Source organism: Phascolarctos cinereus, unplaced genomic scaffold (assembly GCF_003287225.1).
Source record: "Phascolarctos cinereus isolate Bilbo 61053 unplaced genomic scaffold, phaCin_HiC Scaffold_7;HRSCAF=346, whole genome shotgun sequence".
Lineage (NCBI taxonomy): Eukaryota > Metazoa > Chordata > Mammalia > Diprotodontia > Phascolarctidae > Phascolarctos > Phascolarctos cinereus.
In genome coordinates this window covers 5,159,396-5,182,254 of record NW_027556180.1, presented here as the reverse complement: position 1 = coordinate 5,182,254, position 22,859 = coordinate 5,159,396, and the positions used below count along the sequence as shown (strand labels likewise).

Sequence of the window (22,859 nt, the reverse complement as noted above, 5' to 3'; positions counted from 1 at the left end):
GGGCCTAGGGCTTAAGCCTGAGGTTGTGGAAACATTCCATGTAGGTGAAGCAGTCTAGAATTAGAGATCTGCACCTGTAGTTTCAGTGGTGCTGCCCTAACCTGACTAAGCCACCGGTGCATCCACAGCTTCCTGAACTCATGAGGACTCACTCAACACCTTCATTCCTGTGAAAAATTTACTAATCAGAAATGTCTTTGAATTCTAGGCCATCAATATTCTGTGAGAATTTCTAATGCCCTGAGCTTTGCACTTGGCAGTATTGAGGATGCCCCAAATGTCCACAACATGTTCTCTTTCCTCAAAGACCTTGCAATCTGGTAAAGAATATGGGCTGGCAGACCATACCATTCACAAAAGGCTTTATACATATGACGTCACAAAGTCCTCACAATAGCCCTGGAGCATATAGAGGAGGGTACAACAGGTATTAATACCTCCACTTTACAAATTAGGAAATAGACTCAGAGGGGTTGTGACATACTCATGGTCACAAAATGAGTTAGCAGAAAAGATAAGGTTTAAACCAATTTTTCTCCCACCTCACACCTCTAAGTTTTTCCCAATTTCAGAAGAGAGATTAATGTGGACTCTTACTACCCCAAAATAGCTGGATGCTGATTTAATTATTTTATAAAATTTATGGAAAAGTCTTTGAAAGTAGGATAAGATTTGGTATGAGAGATCATTGAACCTGAGAAAGGAAATTATCGCAGATGAACTCCCTCTTGATGTTGCATGTTTCTGGAGCACAGAGGCCCAAGGAAAACACACACAAGTCTCACCTTCCTGGCTGTCTTCCCAGAACTGGCCAACAGGCTAATAGTTGCAAACACAGAAATGAAAATACCCAGAGATTCCATAACAATACAGTTTGGCTTCCTTGCTGAAAACAAGACCCTGCTGGCATCTCTCTCATGACTCACTCCTTGGATTCAAGTTCTAAGAGGGGCCATTCAAAGTAAAAATGTTTTGCACTTCAGTGAGCACTAGGTTTGTGAGTTCCAGGCCAGTCCCATGAATTTTCCCGTTGCAATGGCCCAATTTTCTGCCTCTTTCCTATGATTCAGTGGAATTGATTTACTCAATGTGTTAATATAAGAAATGTTTCATGGAAGAAATAACTGTAGGTATTTGAAGGCTTCATTGTGATGGCTTCATTGGAACCAGAGAAATGGGAATGAGAAGCATCTACCTAGCCAGGAGGCAGTATAAGTAGAACCAGTGGGGAAGAAGGTGTTTGAGACACAGGGGGATATCCAGAGACCTATTTTACTGAAATATGTCATTCCTATGTGGCTCTTGTGGAGACTAAGGTCTTTGAACAAGGTAGACCCTAAAGAGATCCCAAAGGGTCAGGCTCACATGGTGGCCTTTGCTGATGAATGGTGGGCAGGGAATGATATATAAAGATAACTGCAGGCCAATCGTGATGACATTTATTCCACTCATTTTTTTTTTCTACTCACTGCCTATGAAATTCAGTCACCTTCCCTGGAGAAATGTCCCAGGAATTGGGGAGGGGGGCAGGGAATCAAACATAAATACAAACACTGACATAATTAAAATTGAGTATCTTCTGAGTAATAAATAAAGAAATAAACACATGCACACATATTGAGAAAAGGGCACCGTGACCATTTGTTCATGGTCAAAGTAAATCGATTACTATCAGAAAGAAGACTCCTGAAAAACATCACTAGCTGCATGTGACCAACCTGATGAATGTTCCTTACTGCTTTGCTAGGAATGTGTCCCCTTTGCTACTAATGGAATGACATCTGTAAAATGCTTTTAAAAAGCTTACAATGCTATGGAAATGTTAACTATTATTATTTTAATCACCATGTTTTATTATTGTAGAAATGATAAGGGTAAATGGGGGAAGAAACACAAGGTGGTATAGGATGGAGAATGATGGATTTAGAGACAACCAATCAGTAGACATTTTTTAAGGGCCTACTACATGCCAGGCCTTGTGCTAGGCACTGAGGATACAAAAAGAGGCAAAAGACCGTCTCTGCCTTCATGGAGCTTACAAATAGTGGGGGAGTCAGCAAATCCTTGGTCCAAATCTTGCCTCAAGCACACACTAGCATCACTGTGCAATTCACTTCCTATCACTGGTCTTCAGTGTCCCCATCTATAAAATGAGGGGGTTGGACCTGATGAGGCCAAGGGCTCTCCCTGCTCTAAGTCACTTGCCCTATCATTTATGGCAAAGCAGGAGACTCTGTTTCCCAAGTCATGTTCATATCCCAATGTGCATTTCTATTCCAGATACTTGAAAGCAACAAAGGGACATCCAAGCAGTGACTGTTTTTCTTCCCTTATTAATTCATGAGTTAAACAAGCAGACCGGACACCTGACACCTACTTGTCCAAATATTCATCGAGCCACTTTCTTTTTAGATGCTGTGCTCACCAGTGATGCTGTGGGATCCATGCCCACACTGGGGAAATTTCAATTCAAGAAGTGTCAACCAGTTATCTGGATAGTCAAAAGCTTACTTCCTGTACATCAGTCCTGGCTTCCTGACATCTGTATAAAATGGGCATCTTTCAGCTAAAGGCCAACTGCTCTGAATGACTTAGAGAAGGCTAGAAATCTGTGTCCAAAGTTTGTGGAGGACTTTAGATAAGAATTTTCAGATTAATGCTGCACCTTAGTCTCTCTGATAAAGTACAAGTGGAACAAAAGAAAAACAGCTGACTCAGTTTCCCATTCATAAAACATAATTCAGGGCATGACCTCAATGGTCAGTTCATGAACTCTCTCAGAGCTTGAATCAGATGCCAAACTGCCACTGATTCATCTGGACTTTCCCCATTCACAAAACCATTCACATTTCTTATCCATGGCTTTTCTTTCACGAGTGGATAAGATTTAATATGCTGGTCCCTTAGTGACATTGCTCTCGGAATTAAATGATAACTCTCTGCAGGAAGTAATAGACATCCTGACCATTCATTTCTGGTTGCCATCTATTCTTCCCTTCACTTCCTTCTTCCAGAGTCAGCCCTTGGGACTCCTAATGTAAATGAAGGGAGTTGGTATTTAAAGGTGAAAATTGTCCTTGCCAATTGCACAGAAAGACATTTCCAGCTGAATGGGCTGAAAATGACAATCCAGTGGAACAGGATAATTGAAGCCCAAAGTGCATGCCTCAAGACTGGCTAAGTAAAGGTTTCCTTGGACACATGGTCAGAGACATGCGCATTTAAGGAAACCAACAGAGAGAGCATGTTCCCAGGGAGCTTTGCCCATGTGAGTGAGGGTTGTGAGTAAACTGCTAAGCCCAGCAAAGGAAAGAGAGAGATGCTGTGAAAGTCTGATGTGAACAGGAGTGAGAATGCCCTCCGGAATATGGAGGAGTGTGGAGGAGTGTGGGGGAGTGTGGGGCTGGAGGAAGGCTGTTGGGAGGCAGAGCAATCTTAGGAGGAGTAGGGCAGGCACTTGGGAATGTGTCTCACTAAAGGTGAAAGACAAAGAATGATTCATTCTAGGAGGGAAAAGGTAGAGCTCTTTCTCTGGACTAAGATTTCACTTATTCTTTTGTTTATATTGATGATGCTACAAAAAAAATGGTAACTTAGTATGAGATCTACTGCTCAGATATTATTTCCTTTGGACCCACAGAAATCTGTCAGCACAAGCATACCACAGTCCAGCATCCAAAAGCCATGAACTAGATTCCCACTCAATGCTGCCAATGACCTCTGGGAATGGGGCCCTCTCCTTGTCCCCATCTATAAAACTGGGAAGATGAATGATGACCTTTTCTCCATCTTACTTGTTGTGCTAGACAATAGTAGTGGGGGCCTTTATTTCTAGGTAGGTTCAGATCGTTATCACTCCCTGTCACCTACAGGAGTTGAACTGAGAGAAATGCAGGTGTATCCCTACTGCCATAGTGAGATAACTTTGAAAAGCAGACTGCTATGTCCTTCCTGGTAAAATCTCAGAGATGTGAAAAAAAAAATATTATGGAAGAATTCAAGTACACTAACAGTTCTCTTTTTCTTTTATTGTTGTATTCATTTATATTGCAATTAGTAGCTATAAGGCACTATTTTTGTTGGTTCTAGTTTCAACTGGTCATCTTACATACATGTCATACATACATTCATCTTGTTAGAGAAGTGGGGAAAAAGTGAGCCTCTGCAAATCTGAGAGTTGTTCCAGGTGGAGTCACAAGGTAGAGAGGGAGGAAAAGGAGCAATATTTATTACTATCGTTATTATTATTGTTGTTGTTACTACCACTAATACTACTACTACTACTTCTACTAGCATTTATATTGTTCCTGTTGTATGTTAGGCACTTTACAAATATCATATTTTATCCTCAAATTAAGTCTGGAATGTAGGGATAAAACAAGCAGAGTTTAAGTGACTCACCCAGGGTCACAAATCTAGTCATTGTCAAAGGCTGGATTTTAACACAAGTCTTCCAAGACCCATGTCCTAGCCACTGCAATACCTAGGTGCCTTATTTGTGAGCAGATTATGAAAGTGCAGGACAATGAAACTCCTTTTACCAGTTGGAGCAAGGTCTCATGGAGGAAATAGGAGCTCAACTGTGATTAGAAATAAACTTGATATTCGGTCAGAGGGATGAAGCAGGAAATACAAAGAAACCATGAGAGACCACTTAGGCAAAGGCATTCCATGAGAAATGGAATGATCTGTCCAGAGAAGAACAGGCATGTTTGACTGGAACAGAGCATGTTGGAAGGGCAATGCAATGAAAAAAGCTGGGAAGGTAAATGGGAACCAGATTAGGAAAGCCTTAAATGCCCAACAGAGGCTTTTCTCTTTTATCCTATCAGTAATAAGGGGACACTGGACAAAAAAAAAAAAATCATCTTGGTGGGCCTGAGGAAGAAGCTTTAAGTCCATATTTTAGGATATCTGTTTTGTAGCTTACTGGAAAATAGACTGAAAAGGGAAAAGACTGGAGACAGTGAAATCAATTAGAGGTTGATGGCTATACTGTAGGATGAAAATAAGAAGGATCTGAAAAATGGGGCAGAGGCTATCTAAGTGGAAATAAGTGAACAGAGAGATGTTGGTGAGGAAGAATGCAGAAGACTCAGCAACTAATTTGGATATGTACGGGGGTGGGGAGCTAAGTGGGAACGAACAGTCAAGAAAGACTTCAGAACTATAAAATTGGGTGACCAGGGTGACAGTTGTGCCATCAACAGAAATGTCAACCATTGTGGAATGGGATGGGTTTGGGAAGGAGGATGGGGATTAAACAATGCTAAAGTATTTAGTTGGATTTAGTCTGAATATGAGTTTTATCTTTTTTTTAACTTTTTTTAGGCATTTGGGGTTACACCGGTAGTAAGTGTCAAGTGTTTGGTCTGAGGTCAGATTTGAACTCAGGTCTTCCTGACTTCAGGGCCAGTGCTTTATCCACTGTGGCACCTCCCTGCCCCCTGAATATGAGTTTTATTACTAACTGAGTGACTTTGGGAAAGTCACCTAATCTTCCTAAGACTTAATTCTTCGTCTGTAAAATGAGGGACTTTAACTAAATGTTCTTTAATATCCCTTCCAATTCTAAATGTATGATATGATGATAATGAGTTATATCCTGGATGTGTTTTGTTTGACATGCCTAGGGAATACACCACCTTTCCATTAAATTTCTCTGTAACTTCTCTCCATCAACTGGGCCAGTTGATTCCTGTTACATCTTCTTCATTCCCCTCCATTCAAAAAAAAAAAGTTGGGGGTGGGGGAGAGGAGCAACATACACCACTAAGTGTCATCAACCTGACCACCACAAGAAAGCCAAGCTTCCCTGTGACTCAGAATGTGCAACCTCATCAGCATCCCAACTCAGTCCCTGGATAGAGAATGACAAATTGTGAATAACAAAATAGGAAGACTGGTGCATCTCTGACTTCCGTGTTCATTTCCTAGAACTAGCAGTACATCTTTCCAATCATTTTAGGCTTGACTCTTCCACATGAACTTGATGGTCAGGCCAATCTGATGCACTTCCTCTTCCTTAATAAGGAGGGTCTGTCACCATCTTTCTTGGTGTCTGCCATGCCTGGAATTTTCTCCCTTCTAAGCTCCAACTTCTAGAATTCCTAGTTACCATTAAGACTCAAGTTAACCTCTATCTCTTCCAGGATGTGACCCCGCTAGGATTACCTTCAATCTACTCTGTATCTGTCCTGTATGCTCCATATTGTGTATTAGAGGACAAGCTGCTTGAGGGCAAAGACCATTACGGCTTCTTTGCATCATTAGTGATTAGCACAGATTAAAGTTCATGACTTTTAGATAGATTGATTCATTGAAAAAAAAAAAAAATATATATTATATATATATATATATATATATATATATATATATATATATACACATAGGAGAATAAAGGGAATTGGGTATATAAACCTTGCCCACACAATCTCATGCTTTGATGAACATTCTGCAACATGTTCCACAAAGTAAAGGATTCTTCCAGGAGTCTCTTTTTAAAACAATGCTCAGTAATAATAAAAATAGCATTTGAATCCAAAACATCTTAGTTAAAAAAAGTAAAACGGACACTAGGCCACTCCCTGAAAGCTGATCCCTTCTTAAGATAATGTTTGCATTGTAGAAGGTGAACAACTATCTACTAATCAGTTTTTTTCCCATATATCTATGGGAGTCCTTTTTTGGCCCCTCCTTAAAAATGAAGGTCACTTCCTTTTAATTCCCTAGGGGCTTTCAACGAGAGGGAAATGTTTCGAGGCTTCCAAAATGAAATGTTCATGGAAACAGGGGTAGTTATGTGGGAATAAAGGGAGGAAGTAAAGTTTTTACTAATATTTTAGTTATGTTTGTTCTTAATATCTGGAATTCACTTCCTTAGACTATATACAGAAAAAAATGCTTTAGTCTGAGTACATTATAATTCTAGAGGATAACAATGGTGTATTACACGCAAAACCAGAAAAAGATTTAAAACCAACTAATGAAATCCCTGAAGCTTTTGATATAATTTTGATTGCAGACTATCAATTTGAATGTATCTACTCAATTAGACAATTTTCTGTCAAAAATCACCAGCATCCCAATAAATAAATAAAATAGCCATTTCTTTTCTCCAATAGATTGAACACTTTTAGGCCAACTGGCAGCATTAGCTATTCAGTAGCCATGTGACAACAGAACCCTCCTGATTTAAAATAGGCATTGTGACTAATCAATGAAAACTATTTACAAAGTGCCTACTAAGTTCTAGGGACTATGAGAAGCTCTGGGATATAATGACCCAAGTTAAACTATCCCTGTCTTCCAGGAGTATATAATATTCCAGGGAGACAATGAACTTGTACATGTATGGATATATGAAAAATAAAGGGAAAGGGGAGGGCTTTACCGGAATCTAGACAGAGTCAGGAGATGACACATATGGGAAGTTGCATTTAAGCTGAACTTTGAGGGAAACTATGCCTTTTAAGAGGCCAAAATGAGGAGAGGCTGCATTCCAAACTTAAAGGGAAGCTTGTACAGGAACACAGAGATGGGAGATCGTAAGTCATGATAACTCATGTTAGTAACAAGGAGTAACAAGCAGGCCAGTTTGGTTGAACCATAGCACATGGCTAGATATATTATATGAGAAGCTTGAACAGCTTGCTTGGAATCAGGTTTTGAAGGTAAAGAGATGAGTTTATGGAAACCATCTCCAAGGGATTTATTAAATCATCAATAAAGGGTTCTTTGGAGAGTCATATAACTTAATTAAAAAAGCTGACATTTCTGCTGCACTTAATATGGCCAGGCACTCTAGGAAACCCTTCAAAGTTCTTATCTCTTTTGAGTTATACAACAAGCCTGCAAGGTGGATGCTATTTAAATCCCCATTTGTCAGATGAGTAAACTGAGGCCAACAGAGCTTAAGTGAACTGCCCAAGGTCAGACATCTAGCAACTGTCTGAGGTCTGATTTGAATTCAGCTCTTCCTGACTCCAGGTCCAGCACAACCTTGATTACTTGTCTGTTTTCTTTTTTCATTTTTAATTAAGAAATCCAGTTGGAATTCATTGTAATTCAACACAATAAATGCTTGTTCTACACTGATAATGTGCAAGGCACTGGGACTAGGAAAAAAAAACTGAAGTAGTACCTGCCCTCAGGGAACTTACATTCTACTTGGTTGAGGAAACCAACAGACACACAGATGAGCAAATATAATTTATATAGGGTCTTAACAAGAGGAGAGGGTGACAAAGGCCCTTTCACAAAGCTGGTGGTGGTGGTAGTATATAAAAGCCCAACTCTGCCAGATATTTTGCAGAAGTCTGACTGCCTGCATAATTAAAAAAGTCAACTTCTAAGTGATTCTGATGTTTTTTCTTTAAACTGAAAAATGAAGCATCTCACAATAGATAATGAGAGCAAATGACTGTCATCATTCATCCTCAGCAGCCAATTTGTCTTCCAGAGAAGCCTTGTCTCATGGTCTGTTTAAAGGATGAGTTCCAAAGCACAGGTATAAGGTCATAAGATCAAAGAGCAAAAAGATCTCCAAAGTGATTGCTCAAAGTTTTGAAGAATGTCTCCTTTTGACCTCCACTAGATGAGGCCTATTCCACTCCTCCTGCTTTCCCAGAATATTCTGTTGGCTCAAGTCATCTTGCATCTGCCTTGATGCTGACCCCTCTACTCCACTGGTACTCAGTGCACCCTATGAACCAGACTTAGGCACTCAACTTTGGAACTCCACTCTGGAGCTGAGTAATCCTGATTAGTAGGTCAATGTAAACTCCCCTAACCCTCTGTCTCTACTGACAGCAAACCTGGCTTCCAAACCATCCAATCTAAACATTTTTTCATTTGCCTTGGTGCTGATAGCTGTGATTACCCCACTCCCTCCAACCTCCACGTTTCTTGCTACTCTAAGAATAATAATGGAAGTAAGAGTTTGATTGCTTCTGGACAGGGTGGGACAAGAGTAACCTTTGGCTCCAGGAACCATTTCTGGGACTCCTCATTGTCTTCCTTAACTGCCACCCATCCCCCATATATTGTCTCCTACTATTAGTATGTGAGCACCTAGAAGCAGGGATGCTATCACTTTTGTCTTTATCTCCAGCTCCTTTCATAGTGTCTCATACAGAATAAATACTAAACAAATGAATTATTCATTGAATGTCCTTATAAAATTAAAATAAAAGGAAACTCTAGAGATGGAAAACAAGTAGCTATAGAAAAGGCCAGAAACATGGACACAGAAAGACATATCAAGGCCTTCTGAGGGTTTTTGAAGCACACACACACACACAATGCAGAGGACGTCACAAATCCGTTACTTCTTTTCAGCTCTTTTTTTTTTTTTTTGGCCAGGGGTGGGTGGGTGGGTAGGAAAGCAGCGGTGGTAGAAAAGAAGGCAGATACAGCCAAGGGTTAGCAAGGTGGAGACTTCAGAAAAGCCATAGATATTTCTAGACTCAAATTTTCAGTTGAGGTTACCCTGTTTTAAAAATTCTATAGTGATTTTGAAGCTTCCATAAACAAGCAGCTTAATGGGCTTGGACATGTGCCTAGCAAGCTTTGTACTTTTTTAAATGTTTTAATCAAAAGAAGGAAGTGCTTTTATGACCATGAAGCAGTGCCTAGAGGTTGGTGGTGTTCTGCTTTAAAAGGTACATGGTGATAACCTGCAAGGTCCTGGAAAAGCTAAGCAGTCAGCACAAGAGTCCCCGTGTTCAGATCGCAGGCCTTGGCAGGCCCAGTTTTCTATTCAAGACATCCATTTGAATAATTTTCCAGTTTATTTACCTCATGCCTTGGTGTTACTTGAATCCTTTCTACCTGAGTTTCTTCATCAGAAATAAGAGGGTTGGGTTGCAGAAAATCTAAGACCTGCTTTAACTTAAATGTTTACGATTTCTCTGGTTCCTACAATCTACTCTGCATGGAGCTGCCAGATTCTTTTTCCAAAAGTACCAAGTTGGCACGTTTCTTCACCACCTTCCTAGAAGAGAACCACCCTTTTTTAAAATTTAACTTTATTTTAAGTTTCAAACTCTATCCTTCCCCCCTACCCTTCTCTGTCCACTGAGAAGGCAAAAAAACAAAACCCATTACAAATATAGATTACCCCAAAAAATTTTTTTGTTAGCCCTGTTTGAATTTTTATAAAAAGAAAGAAAAGAAAAAGTACGAGAAGAAAATGAACCCCATTGTGCCTCTGACTCGCCAACTCTCTATCTGGACCTGGGCAGCAGATCTCATCCTGAGTCCCGCTGAAGTGTAGTTGCTCAATGTATTGATCTTAGTGGCTAAATCCTTCACAGCTGATTATCTTTACAACACTGTTGCCCTTCTATAAGTCGTTCTCCTGGTTCTGCTCACTTCATTTTGTATCAGTTCATATAAGTCATCCCAAACTTTTCTGCAACCTCATTCAGCATTTTTTCGAGGATGATAGGATTTTATTGCATTCACACACCATAATGTTTTTTTAGAGCACTAGAGGCAGGAAGGCCTAGATTAACTTTCTCCCTGACTGGCTACATGATCATTCACAATTCACTTATTTTCTAAGCCTCAGATACCTTTTCTGTAAAATCAGATTTGTTGGCTTGTGAGTTTCCTTTCAGCTCTAAATCTGTGGTTTTATTATCTATAGAATAAATAATAAGGCCAGGGACCTTAATAGCCTGCCTCTGCCTTAATCTCTCCAAATATAGTTTGTAATGCTTGTTTATAGGAATCATTATTTCCACCTCAATTATTCTATTCATCACTATTCCATGCATACAAAAATGTCATTTGCATTTCTGAGAGGGTACCACACATTTGGAGATTATCCTGTTCTTTTTTATTATTAATTTGAGAAAAAGGGGCCTTCCACCCCCATCACCAGCAGTAGCAACTGCTACCTGTGGGCACATTAAGACAAGAGCCCTAGGAACTAGAGTTCCCAACTTCAAGACTACAAAGCCATTGTCAAGCAGAACAACCCTTCTGGGGAAGGGAAACACCATACTCTCCATCACCAGCACTAACTATCAGTTGGCTGCTGGCAACAGCTTGAGTACAAACTGCCTGGCTTTGCCAACCCTTCCCCAACCATCACCCAGGAAAACAACCCTTACACACATACGAGCCAGCTGCCTTCCTGTTGGTGCTGCTGTGGCCTGCCTCTTCAGTAGCCACAGCTAATGAAGAACTGGAAAAGAAAATGGCCAAAGCCAAAGTTATTGGTTCCACCAAATGCTTCAATATTCGAAAATGAGATGGAGTTAGTCTTGGAAACGGCATTACCGTCTGCCTTGTTATTGCAACCTCTAGGCCCACTGGGGCTTTCCTTTATACTTGAAAGTCAAATCTCCTTGTGTGAGCTCTTTGAGAACAGGGCATAGCTGGCTTTTCTATTTGTATCCCCTGTACTTAACACAGCAATTTTGCACATCATAGGCACAAAAGAAATGCTGTTGTTTTCTTTTATTCAATCATTTTCAAGAAGTCCTTAATTAAACCATGTGCTGGATGGCTGAAGTGACTTGATAAAGTTCCTTTTTCTAGCAGAGTTCTGGGCATACGAAAGGTACACCAGAGTTTGTACATGGCATATACTTGATGTACATAGGTCGTGTGTATGCAAAAAGCTTAAAATGGTAGCTTTTTGAAGACAAGAATCATTTTTGTCTGATTCTTCAGTGCTAATGTAATGCCAGAACGGTCATGAGCGAGGTTCAATTTTGGGTTTATTTGTTTTGTTTTAAACTGAATTGAACAGAGCAGAACATATGTTCTATCCCCCAGAATACATAAGGACAGAACTGGGCATGTAGGAAAGGCCCAACAAACCCTTTATGAAATGATCACCAAGCAGCTGAGGAGCCATTGTTCTGATGGCTCCTACTGGTAATAAATGAGATATGGTGCCATTGCTGTAAACAGAAGATCTCAAATAGAAATAATGAGAAGTATGTTTTTCCGTCAAGTTCAAATAATAATATGGAGTGGGCAGATCATGTCTATATGGACAGATTTTAACACAAATGTTTGTGATTCCCTTTCAGTACCAACAATAGCAAATACATGGTGCCTTCTCTTGTCGTATTTTGGCTGGATATTCATTCAAATGTCCCTGTACCTGGGATTGTTAATCTTTTAAATATATAGATACAAACTCCACAATCCGTCCAAGACAAGGTGGGACTTCAGGTAACATGAGATTTTACACACACACATATAAACATATGTATGAGCATATAGGTGAACATATATTATGTATGTGTACATATATTATGTATGTGTATATCTTCTCATTTGTTGTTCAATTGTTTCAGTCATGTATGACTCTTCATGACCCTATTTGGGGTTTTCTTCACAAAGATACTAGATACTAGAGTAATTTCCATTTCCTTCTCCAGCTCATTTTACAGATGAGGAAACTGAGGGTTAAGTGACTTGACCAGGGTCACACAGCTAGTATGTCTCTGAGGCCAGATTTCAATTCAGGTCTTCCTGCCTCCAAGCCCAACATTCTATCTATTGCCCGATTATGTGTGTATTATTTATATTTACAGCTTTACTTTAAAAAAATCAATCTTCATTAGCACTTGGAATGTTAAACACACTCAACAGTATTTATATTTTTGAAAATAAACCAGCCTGGCACATCCCAGGGATATGGGGACCTTGGGATTCATGGGAATTCAGAGCAGTGTCACTAACAAAAGCAAAAGCTGTAACTTTTTGGAAACATGATATGTGCATAGAGATCATTTGGTTTCATCTCAGTCCCATCAGGATCCCATAGAAGGTTACCAGGTCACCAAGTGTCAGAACAAAAAGTGACCTGAAAGCAGTCATTTTCTCTGTCCAGCCTGTCATTCTCATCTATGCTCAAAAGTTGCATTCCATTTCTTCATATCTATGTGGCACCCAAGGGCCAGAAGGCATGATGTGTAGAGCCGGTCTACAGGTCAGTAAGACCTGGATTTGGATCTTGCCTCTGACACATCCTAGCTACATGAGCCTGGCTAGGGAACTTAAGGTCTCAGTGAACTTGGTATCTCTCAAAGACTACAAACGTCACTGAAGGGGCTCATCTGCATTGGCAGAGGGACATTCCTCACCTGGGAGTTCCCTGTACCAATGGAATCATAAGTCTAGTTCTTATCCCTTATTTGACATATATTGTATATTTACAGACCTGTGTGCATGTGCACCCCTCCCCTGCCACTTCCAACCAGAATATAAGTTCCTGGATGTCAAGAGTGATTTTGGCTTCTTTTGTGTAGCCCCTTGTTAGATACACACTGGAATAAGACTCAGAGAAATACAGTAAGGGTGACAGTCAAGAGTAGAACCCAAACTAATCAACTGCCAACCCAGTGGCCTTGCTGAGATGCCACACTATCTCTCCCATCCAGCCAATGTTGGGCACAATTTTATTTCACATTAAGGTTAATTTTGAGGAAGGTGGAAAGAATGGTGGGGCAGGAAATGGCAAAGTAGTCTCGTATCTTTGCCAAGAAAACACCAAGAGAAGTAACCAAAAATCAGACATGACTGAATGACTGGACAACAACAAAGGAAAGAATGCTGAATTAGAGTCTCCGGTCCTGTATCTGAATCCCTGCTCTGCCACTTATCCACTGTGTCTTCAGCAGAGGCAGTCAGCCTATCTGGGCCTTGCTTACCCCAAGTGCAAAATGAGTGGTTTGGACCCAATGATTTTGAAGTGCCCTTCTACCTCTGGCTCTGTGATACTATGATCAGGATTTAATGACCCACCAAGGCTAAGCATAGGACAGAGACAAGCATGATGTCAATTCCTTGTGGTAGATATCCTATGGGTCACCAAAGCCCCTCCTTCTTCTGGGCAAAGGATGACCAGCTCCTAGCTTTATCAGTGACCACATAGCCTGGCCCAGGGAATGCTAATTCCTATTATTGTCTCACCTTCATGTCACACTAGAACAGGGCTGTACCTTGAAAAGCAGCCAGACTATTAAGACCCTTGTGTGAATGGGTCAGCACCAAGGCCAATTCATATCCACTGGCTGGCTCCTTCCCTTCCTTATAACCTTTCTCATTTATTCCAACATTGAAAACATTGATGGAAAGTTTGGCCATTCAACTTCCTTCAGTAATAAAGGTTATGGGTCCCCATTGGACACTTAACAGTATCATTTACATACTTGCAAAAAATGACAATGCAAAGAGGAGTCTGTGGAGAAATATGTCTAAAGGACTTCACAAACTGTCACAAAGGACAGAGAATCCTGTAGTTTTCACTAACTCAAAACGTCCAAAAGTCAAATCATTATCTTTCCCTAAAATTCTTCCCCACTTCAAAACACCCCAAATGCTACCAAGGTCTCTACCATCCTCCCAGGTAATGAGGCTTTCATGCTCTACGGAATCTTTGACTCCTCATTCAGGCTTGCCCCATGTATTGGATCTGTTTCCAGGACTTGGCATTTCAACCTTCATGTTTCTTTTATGCATCCCCTCGTCTTCATTCTTTACCTCTTGTCTGGACCATCACAATTATCCTGGAAGTTGTCTTCCTGCCTCTCTTCTCTCTCTACTCTAGTCTCTTTCATTCAAATGTCAAAGTGATTTTTCTGCCCTGTCACCTTCCCCCATCATGATGTCCTATTACTTCATAAACCAAATACAAAGTCATCTGGTTGATATTTAAAGTTCTTCATAATGCCACTCTTTCCTAATTTTCCCCATTCTTCTTAGCCATAATCCCTATTCATACACCCTGGGATTTGTCTACACTCTTGTTTCTATAGTCTCCCACACAAGGTTCTCCATCTCCCATTTCCAATTTTTTTATTGGCTTAATAACTGGAATGCTGGCTCCCTCACCTCCCTTTTACCTTTATTCCAGTCTCAGCTCAAAATGTACCTTCTGCAGAAGGCCCTTCCCACTCCCCACCCCGCCATGATGTGAGTGCCAACCCCTCTAAGCCTTGAGTTAGGAGATTATCATCCACACTCTCTCAAACTTGCTCACTGCTCCTAACCTTAATTCCATTTCTAACACAAATTGCATATGTAACGCTGATTCTACTCCCTGATTCCATTGTGTGTGTATAAGTGTGTGTGTGTTGGGGGGGATGTGGGTATAGGTTCATGTGTATACACACAGATTGTACTGAGTATTCATGTTTGCATCTCCCATTATAATGGACCTTTATTTTTTCCCCCTCTAGTTTCTTTGTTTCTGCAGGAGTTAACACAGTACCTGGGGTAGAGTAAATCCTTAATATACTTTTTTGACCAACTGACTAATCAAGAGTATTTAAGCCAACTTGCCCAGTGCTTAAGTGGTAAAAAAAATATGAACCAATGGTCACAAAAGAAGAGCAAACCACTAACAGCCCTAGGAAAGACTGCATTGAGTCACTAATGAGAAGACACACAAAAATCAAAACAAAGTGAAATTTCACCTCCCATACCCTAAACAATGGCAAAGCTGACAAAAATACAGAAACGGGCAACATTGAAGAGGATAGGAAAGAAAAATATTCTAACATACTTCTAACGGAGCATGGAATTGGTCCAAATATTCTCCAAAGCAACTCAGAACTGTCATTAAAAGTAATCAAGATCTACTCTTCTACCAAGAGTACACAGCTAGGCACATACCTGGAGAAGGTTAAAGCCAGAAAGAAAGATTCTTAATATACCCCAATGAATATAACAGCATTTTTGTGTGCCTGGGTGATAATGAAGTAATCGAAATGAAATACTTTTTTGATTGTGAATGGAAAAATCAATGTAAGGCATAACTATAGGTAGTTCTGTAGGCTTAGTAGTTAGATATGTGGCATAGTAAAGTCATGAAAACCTGCTTTGGAATTCTACCTCAGATACATCTAATTGTGTAACTCTGATCAAGACATTAAAATTATTAGGGGGCTTACTTTATTTATATATAAAATTTGGATAATTGTAGCACTGATGAAGTAAGTCCTTTGGGGAGGGGACTATCTTATGCCTCTTTTTGTATCTCCATTGCTTAGCACAGTGTCTGGTACATAGCAGTTGTTTAATAAAGTTTATTGATTGTCCGATGCACTGATTGCTATGTGGTTAAGGACTATGGCATGTGGACTGAATGTAGGAGCAAACTCAGTTGAATAGCCATTTAGTTTTATTACAATGGGCTATCTTTTTCTTTGTTTACAAGATTGTTATGCTAGGTAGTATTGTAGGAAGTGATATGCTTGTAAAGGAAAATTATGTAAAAAATAATGCAATAAAGTATTGAAAAATAATATTATTGATGAAAATGAGGATTAGTTGAAGGAATTGTGGGTTTTAAGAATGAACAAGAGTAAAAATTGTCTTTACATATAGTTGGAAAAAATAAAATACTATTAAGAATAAAAATAAATGAAATGAGTTGGACTAAAAAATCATAATGGAAAAGAGAAGGCTCATGGGATACATGATAGTTTCTGGTGGACTAGTATATGCTTGAGGGAATTGACTTGATCTGCTTAGCCCTGGGGAAAAACCAAACAGCAATGGGTAGATGTTATAAAGAGACAAACAAAGGATTATGTAAAGAGAACCAGTCTAACAGTCACAGCTATTAAAAAGTGAAACTACTTCTTGAGGACTTCATAGGTTAGCTTCTGGGCTCCTTGAAATAAAAGGTGAGATATTACTACTTTGAGTAATGGAAGGGTATGATCTGGAATCTATTCTTCTTCAGATATAGGTTGAACTAATTGGCCTGATAGAAGTCTTCCAACTGTAAGATGATAGGATGCTGAAAAACTATAGGTAATGGGAAAGGTCCAAGAAGATATGGGGACAAAAAAGGGATCAAGAACATAAGTAGAGGATTCGTCATTGGCAAAGAACAGTGTGACCACTCTTGTGATACAAAATGAAGGAAAGACATGTTGTAAGACATCCATATACTCACAATTCCTGCTGTCTAGAAGCAGAATGGGTTGCCCTAACAGACTAGCAGATTTCCCTTAATTGAAGGGGAAGGTGAGGCTGGAAGGCCACTTACTACATATGTTATAAAGGAGATTATATTGGGCTAGTCTGAATGCCCTCTGAGGTTCTTTCAGTTTTGATATTTGAGCCAGCATATTGCAGTGGAAAGGGCACTGAATTTAGAGTCAGTGTACCCAATTCAAATATCAGCTCTACCAACTACCTGTGATCAGTAAATCTTCCAACAAAATGAAAATATGTGACTAAGAACCTAAATGCTAGGCAGTGGGAAGGAGAAAATTCTTCATCACATGAAAGAAATGAGCAAGACTGAGGCTAAGGACATGAGATCCCCATAAGAACTCTTTCCAGCTGAAAACTAGACTGAGATGCCAAGAAGGAAAGTTTCCAATGGCTCTGATCATGATAAATGACTCCCAAATACATTTAGATTATACTTGGAATAGGAGCTTTAAGGCAGGTACAGTGGCTTCTTTAGCATCTTCCTTGACACCTAGCAGAGTACTTCACACACAGCAGCATTCCAAGAATACCTGTTGAACATAGCATTGAGGACACCAAGAACCAACACGACTTCGAGCAAGTGCAGACACATACTGGTATTTCCATGATCCTCCCAAAGCATAGATATCAGCAACAATGTAGATTTCCTTTTAAGTGTCATCTGTCTGCCTTAGCATTACCACAATTAAACTTCTGACATTTTAGAATAGCACCTAAAATCTGTTCACAAGACTGGCATCCCTCTCTTTCCTTCCCTCTGCCTCTCCATTCTGTCTTTCATTTTGAATAGGGAAATCACAATTTAAAAATCTACATTTGTGTCTAGGCAGGATTATTCAAATTGGGATCCTAGCTTTATAGTCATAAGATACTTCATGGGTCATCTAGCCCCACAGCTTTTCGTCCACAGTCCCCTGAGAGACTGAAGTTACTGTAAGGAATCTGCAAATTCACATGAACTTCAAGCAATGCATTTGAGACAGTCTCTGAGAGCAGCAAAAGAACATCCCATCTCATTCAATGACTCAGTATCCTAAATACCAAAGACAACTTCGATAGAATCAATATGATGTCTCATTCAACTGTTCATTGCTTTATTTCCCCAAATGCATGTATATGTGGTTATAATTGATAAAATATAAAACTCATTTAAAAGAGTACTAAATTCACATGTAGTGAGAAATTATTAGGATCTATGATCAGCTGAGTTCCTCCTACCCATTAATAAAATTACAGGTATAGGAAACACAAAAAAGTGAAGGGATTTTCCCTTTTTAGATTGTGGAATGGTCCACATATACTTTACATAGGTGTAACTTGAGTAAATTTAATAAAGGTTGATTGAGGCACAGACTCCAAGCAAGATGAGTTTATTAAGAGTGACACAAATAACTGTCAATAAATTGGGTCAGCTTGGCAACCTCAGCAAAGCCAGTGACCTTAAGAGAAGGAGGGGACTGTCTTTAACGATACACAACAAAGCAGAGGTCTTGGTAGATATGGAGAAAATGTGATAGGTTGTAGGTTTGAGGTAGGAACATTACCATTGGCTATACTGAGAAAGGTAGGCTGGCATTCAGGTGTGGCTAATTAAATTAAGGCATGCTCATTGTTTTATGGAACCCATCTGCATCTTGCAGTCTTTGCCAGGGGATCACAACTCCCAAAAGCTGTCTACTTGGAAGAGATAAAACTCCCCTACTTATACAAAGGACAGACAACATATCTTAGTTAACTTGTTGGGTTTAACAAATATCCAGGAAGTATCCCAGGAGCACTAATATGAGAGAAAACAACTTTTCTTTTAAAATAACTTTAAGCTAGTTCAGGCATTTTCAGTCATGTTTGACTCTTTGTGACCTCATTTGGGATTTTTTTGGCAAAGCTACCTCAGAGGAAAAACTAAATTCCTGAGCTCAACTCAAGGACATAGAAATGTGGCTAAAGGCCCGTGCAGACTCAATTATAAAAATCAATACAGCATAAAATCAATTACATTGTAGAATCAATACAGTAGAAATCCATGTAGTAGAAACTAGAGGGAATATTAATTTTATCTTTTCAGCTCCTAAATAGGCCTCTAGTCTCAGACTTAATATGAAGGGTAAATAAGCATCTCTTTTGAGATCTGGGAAGAAATTACTTTTATCAATTTAATGGAATTGTAGGGTGACCAGTCACTGGATGGCTGAAGGCTCAAGAATGCTTCCAGGTGAACTTAAAAAGGAAATTGCCTAACTCTTGGATAAGAAGAAGAAAAATAGGAAGAATACTATTTATCAAGTGCTTTAAGTTTTACAAAGTGCTTTGCATGGGTCATCTCATTTTATCCTCATCAAAACCTTGGGAGATAAGTGTCATTATTATCCCCATTTTACCGAAGAGTGGTAACCTTAGGCAGAGGTTAAGTGACTTACTCATAGTCCCACAACTAGGCTGGATTGAAACATAGGTCTTCCTAATTCCAGGTCCATCATTCTATATGCTATATCATTAACCTTCCTAGGTTGAGAGATATTTATCTCAGGCATTACAGAAAGAACTCAGATATGGAAGAAAAACTTAGTTCATAAGAGGGAATCATTCTTCACTTTTCCCCTTATGTTTTTTTTTCTCCTACCTTCTATAGATCATCACCCTTCCTAACTTTTCTGTAGCATGTGATAGTGTTGACCATCCTAGAATCTCCAGATTTTCATGATTGCTTGCTCTCACCTCTGTGACCACTCCTTAGTTGGCTTGGCTGGATCTTCATACACATAATGCCTGCTCCTTGTGAGTGTTCCTTTAGCCTCTGTCCTGAGTCCTCTTCCCTTTTATCTTCTATTCTCTATCATTTGGTATCATGGTATCATTGATCTTTTCTGTACAGAAGGCTCCCTATCCACAGATCCAGTTCTTGTCTTTTTCTTGACCTCCAGCCTTGCATCACGAACTGCCTATTATATATTTTCAACTGAATGTCCCACATACATCTCAAACTCAGTGTGTCCAAAACAGAATTCATTACATATTTTTTCCCTGAAATCCTCTCTTATTTTAAACTTCTTTATTTCTGTCAAGGACACTACCATCCTTCCAGGCACCCACACTCATAACCTCAGTATCATCTCAACTCTTCATGTACATATATCTCATATAACCAATTGGTTGTCAAATCTTGTTAACTTTTCACCTTCACAAATTCTCCTGTTTATATCCCCTTCTATTTAATCACCTGTCCACCACCTTACTCCAGTGTTTCATCAGCTCTTGCAATAATATCCTAATTTGTCAATTTCTCCCCTATTCCAATCCATCCTCAATACATCTGCAAAGTAATTTTATTAAATTGCGGGACTGAACATGTTATCACCTATTCAATAAACACTAGTAATTCTATTTTCCAGTATAAAATATGAACTATTTGTCATTTAAAGTTCATCACAACTCATACCATTCATAACTTTCTAGGTTTGTTCCATATTACTTTCTTCCCCACGCTCTATGATCCAGACAAACTTCCCCTATTGCTTTTCCTCACACAGAATTCTACATGTCCCACTTCCTTGCCTTGGCATGAACTTTGCTCCAAGCCTAGAAGGCTCTCTCTCTCCATGCCACCACCTTTTGGAATCCCTGGTTTCCTTCAAGACTCAGTTCAAGTACCATAGTTGCATAAATCCTTTCTTGGTTTCTATGTTGTATTTGATGTGTATAGCTCTTCATATACTTAAATATGTGCATGATTTTTTTCATCATCAGAATGTAAACTCCTTGAGGATAGGGGATGCTTCATTTTCATTGTTGGATCCACAAGTGCATAGCACGATCTTTAGGACATAGTGGTGGTTTAATGTATCTCTACTGACTGATTGCTTCCACAGCACAGGGAGGAGAGGGGATTTACCCTTAATCCTAGTAGCAGAGAAACCTGCCTACTAGGAGATGCTCACACCCAGTTGAAAGCAGGGGCTGAGAGCCCATGCCCATTGTTATATGCAAAGGAGTGGTTCCATGAAGCCTAGTGAAGCAACTTACCCAAGAAAGAACCTGCAGTCAAAAAAACATGAAAAGAGAAAAGACATTTAGGCTGGAAAAGTGCTGAAAGTGTGGATCACCTTGGCCACATGTATTTCCTTTATGATTATGTCTTTACCAGAATAATCTGTGTGTGTGTTGAGGGAATGTGTAGGGATGTAGGGGTGGGCCTGTTCTCTCTTCTCATTTATACTGTATTGTGAGGGGAGGAGGAATGTTTTATTATTATGGTTTATCCTTTGCCATTTTAGTAAATATGTTTTATTTTTTATTTTTTTATTATTATTTAATATGTTTTGTTCCCTCTGACTTAATATTAAAAGTGTATATACACTGGTAGGGGCTTATGACCTATTTTTAGAAGTATATACTCATAAAGTACCTCAAATGTGCAATAGTCATCTCACAGGGGACCCTACCTATAGGTACAAGTTCAGAGGAGACACTACATATACCAGTGTTTTGTTGTCATGCACTTTCTCAATCCACAGATACTAATATTACAACTACTTAGACATAATGGTCTCTTCCAACCCCTTTATTTTACTGATAAGGGAATTGATAAGCCAAAGGAATAAGTGACTTCTCTAAGGTAACGTGGATAGTAAATATAAGAGCCTGGATTCAATCTCAGGTACTCAAAAGTTCATATTCATACCACTTTTAACACTGTCTGTTTGAGTTTCTAGCTACAGATGATTTCCACACCTTATGAGAATTTAATGTTAAGCCTTCTATCTACAGTAATAATGCCCCTGACCCAGTTTTAGAAGGGAAAGTATTTTCAAAATGGTTTTCCAGGAACAGGTAAGGAAGGGTTTATGATAACCCACACCTGTAATATTTCCCAAATATTTGGGTGCCCAGTTGCCAGTGTCTAAATTAAGGGTGCTGCCCAGGTGACAGGGCAAAGGTTGTTGTGCCAGATTGAGTGTTTTTTTTTCCTTTAGTTGGGGGAGAGTAACTTACATTTTTGCCTCCTTTTAAATACCACCTTCAAGTAAGGTAAAAGGAATTCCATAAACACTAAGAAGGAAGAATCCTGGATTATGAATATGATCTAATGATACCCCAAGACCAATCAATTGCAGAAATCTCTGTAAGAAGCATTGCATTTTCCATGTTACAAATCTGTCCCACGTGTGCACACAGGGAACCTGGACTCCCCAGGAGCCATAGCCAGTTCTTAGCAAGAAACTGATATTCAGCAAGATGAAGGAAGAGCTGAGATAGTAAAGACCTTGCTTCTTTTAGAGTATGTCCCATTTCACAAGGTTTGATTGCAACTGACCCTGCACATAAGCCCAAGCAAGCTGAGCTTACCTTTGAGGGAAGGCCAAGAAGAACTTTTTACACTGTTCACTGCTCTGCTTTTTGCAATCATTCTTCTATGTCTCTGCTATTAGTGAATGAGCTTGTTACCTAGCACACTAATTGTTTAATAATGTCTTTTATGTACCATCTATGTCGGAGAGGACCTCAGCTTTCTGTGACCTATTTGAAAGGCAGCATAGTACAATAGAAACAATACTGGATTTGAAATCACACAAGATGAGTTCAAAACCTAGCTCTGATACTTACTAACTGTGTGACCTTTGGCAAGACACTTAAAAATGTGAGCCTCAGTTTCCTTATCTATATGGACCAGATGATCTCTTTCTTATCTAAAATTTATGGTCCTAAAGTGCATCTTCAAATCAAGAAGGGGAAAATTCAGTCTGACAGACTGAAGGGAATTCTTCTAGATGAGAATAAAGTTCTCAGTTGGGATATAATTGGCACAGGACTTTCGTAAAGATTTAGCTTTAAGGTTTCCTAAGGACAGGAATGTTTTGATGAATTAGGAAATGGAGAATTGG

General features: G+C 39.4%; 1 protein-coding gene across 3 annotated transcripts in view; it reads right to left on the bottom strand.

The window, feature by feature from the left end:
- FGF12 (fibroblast growth factor 12) overlaps positions 1-22,859 on the bottom strand; it is a 579,275-nt gene that overhangs the window by 172,700 nt on the left and 383,716 nt on the right. The window lies entirely within an intron of this gene.